Source organism: Lynx canadensis, chromosome A3 (assembly GCF_007474595.2).
Source record: "Lynx canadensis isolate LIC74 chromosome A3, mLynCan4.pri.v2, whole genome shotgun sequence".
Lineage (NCBI taxonomy): Eukaryota > Metazoa > Chordata > Mammalia > Carnivora > Felidae > Lynx > Lynx canadensis.
The window spans coordinates 97,132,662-97,135,929 of NC_044305.1; the positions used below are offsets into that span (position 1 = coordinate 97,132,662).

General features: G+C 36.3%; 1 pseudogene; it reads right to left on the reverse strand.

Annotated features, from left to right (window-relative positions):
- Window positions 1–1,334: 1,334 nt before the first annotated feature.
- LOC115511261 lies at window positions 1,335–1,741 on the reverse strand (annotated as a pseudogene).
- Window positions 1,742–3,268: the final 1,527 nt, after the last annotated feature.

The following is a 3,268-nucleotide window of genomic DNA, read 5'->3' on the forward strand; positions in this document are numbered from 1 at the left end:
TATTTTCGGCAATCCATTTATTTGCATTTTGTCCATGTCCTTTTCATAGCTTAGTAATGGATTTTTTGTTTTACTAAATAATATTCCATTTTATGGTTACACATTGTTTATCCATTCATCTACTAAAGAACATCTTGGTTGCTTCTGTTTTTATGGCAATTATAAATAAAGCTGCTGTAAAAATGTATGTGCAGGTCTTTGTGTGGACATTCCCTTCAATTCAATTCAATTTATATGAATCATCTGGTAAGAATATGTTTAGCTTTATAGGAAACTGCCAAATTATCTTCCTAAGTAACACACTATTTTGTATTAAAAAGTTGTTATTGCTGTGCATCCTCACCAGTGTTTTGTATTGTCAATTTTTCATATTTCAGTCATTCCCATAGGTCAGGGTAGATATCATTCTTGTTTTAATTTGCAGTCCTCTTACAATAAATGGTGGTGAGCGTATTTTCATGTGCATATCTGCCATGGAGATCTTTTGGTGATTTTTATTTTGGGTTCTTTGTTTTCTTATTGTTAAACACAAAAAGTTCCTTGTATATTTTATTTTACTTTTTAAGTTTCTTTCTTTATTTTGAGAGAGAGAGCACAAGCTGGGGAGGGGCAGAGAGAGGGAGATACAGAATCCCAAGCAGGTTCCGTGCCATCAGTGCAGAGCCCAATAAGCTCTAACTTACAAACTGTGAGATCACGACCTGATCCAAGCTCAAGAGTCAGACACCTAACCAACTACACTACCCAGGTGCCCCCTTGTATATTTTATTTTAGTTTAGTTTAGTTTAGTTTAGTTTAGTTTAGTTTATTTAAGTTTAGTTTATTTATGTTTAGTTTATTTAAGTTTAGTGTATTTAAGTTTATTTATCTTGAGAGAGATTGAGCAAGTGGGGAGGGACAGAGAGAGAGAGAATCCCAGTCTCCACACTGTCAGCAGAGCCCAGTGTGGGGCTTGAACTCATGAACTGTGAGATCATGACCTGAGCTGAAACCAAGAGTTGGATGCTCAATCCACTGAGCTACCCAGGCACCTCCCCTTTTATATTTTAGATAGAAGTATCTTATCAGGCACCTATTTTGAAAGTATTTCTCTAGTCTTCAGATAGCCGTTTCATTCTCGTAGTGGTCTTTTGCAGATAGTAACTTTTTCCTTTTAATAAATTTCAATTTATTTTTTCCTTTCATGGATTGTGTTTTTAGTGTTCTATCTAAAAACTAATTGCCAAACCCAAAGTCACCTAGATTTTCTCCTATTATCTTTTGGAAGTTTTATAGTTTTCGCTTTTTCCATAGTTTTATGGTTTTATTAACACAAATAGGACATGAACATATGTCTACACATTTTCTTTGCTGCACAGCCTGGCATTGGTATTGGTGACCCTGATGGCCAGCTGGGCTGCTCTTTCCACAGTGGCTTTGCGGTTCTTGGAGGAGACATTGTGAGCAACTTCTGCACAGTAAGATTTGTTGCACGTCAGCAGCACTTCAAGCTCCTTGACATTGTGGACTAGGAACTTCTAGAAGGCACTGAACAGAATGTGCCTTGTTTTCTTCTTGCTCCTGTAACAATGTTGGGTATCAAGACCTGGCCCTTGAAACTTCTGCACAGAGTATTGTCAGTTGCTCTGAGTTTCCACGAGCTGTGCTTAAGTTTGACATATTGGTCTGACTGGTGCCAGATGAACTTCCTGGTCCTCTTTTTAATGATCTTGGGCTTCACCAGAGGTTATAGGGAGGCCATGATGCTGAGTAAGAGATGGCCACCACCTCCGCAGGCAGTGCCCAGGAAGACTGTAGTCTTGCATTTTGCATTTAAGTCTACGATCCGTTTTGATTTATTATCGTGAAAGCTGTAAGGTCGGTGTCTAGATTCATTTTTTTTTTTTGCACATAGATATACACTTGTTATAGAACCATTTCTTGAAAAGGCTATCCGTTTCCTGTTGATTGCCTTTGCTAATTTGTCAAAGATGAGTTGACAGTATGTGTAGGGTTCTAACTGTGGGATATCAATTCTGATCTATTCACCCTATGTGGCTATTCTTTCTCCAATAGTGGGCTGCCTTGATCACTCCAGATTTATAGTAATCTTGAAATCTAGTAATGTCAGTCCTCCAACTTGTTCCTTTATCTGTATTGTTTTGTCTACTCTGCATCTTTTGTCTTATAAACTTTAAAATCAGTGTACTGATATCTACAAATTAGCTTGCTGTGATTGATTGGGATTTTGTTGACTTTCTAGATCAGTTTCAGAAAAATTGAGATTTAATGATTAAGAGTCTTCCAACAAGGACATTTTCTTGAACTATTATTTAAACTTCTTGAACTAAGAGTAGCTCTGTATTATTTAGATCTTTGTTTTCTTTCATCAGAGTTTTTAGCTTTCCACATGTATATCCTCTACATATTTTATAAATTTATATCCATGCATATTTTGATGTAATTAAATAATATTGTGTTATTAACATTAAATTGTAATTGTCTTTTGGTAGTATGAAAAAAATAATGAGTTTGGTGTAGTAGCCTTAGATATTGAAATTTTTCTATAAGGACATATTAATTCTGGGAAATTTTAATCAATTTCCTGGAATTTTCTTACAGAGATAATCATGTCATCTCTGTCTCTGTCTTTCTTTCTCTCTGTCTCTGTCTCTCCCCCTCTCCCATTTCCTCTCCCTCTCTCTCCTCTGATGGCACTGTTTCCCAATATGGTGTTGAAGGGGAATGGTGTGAGGTAACGTTCCTGCCTTGTTCTTGATCTGTGCCTATTGGATCTATCAATTACTGAAATAGGGGTGTTGAAGACTGTAGCCATAATACAGTTTTGTCTTTTCTCCTCGCAGCTTTACAGGTTTTTGCCTCATGTATTATGATACTCTGAATACATGATATGGATTTTTCTGTCTTCTTGGAGACATGCCCACTATATCATCATGTAATACTTCTCTTTATCCCTGATAACTTCCATGCTCAGAAATGACTTGTTCTGAAATTAATACAACTATTCCAACATTCTTCATTGGTGTTAGCATGGCATATGTTTCTCCTTTCCTACAGGGTTCACTTCAAAATTCTCCTTCCCAGTTCATACACTAGTAGGAACAACAAACATGTCTGTTATTTACTATAGACTTCTCTGTTTGTGATTATGCTTTTTTCCTTGAAAATATTTCCCTTGAAATACTTTAGGTATTACTCTTTGAATTTGTTTGTGTTTTTCTTTTCCGCTCAAACTCCATTCACTGCCTTGATGATCTCCTCAATTCTC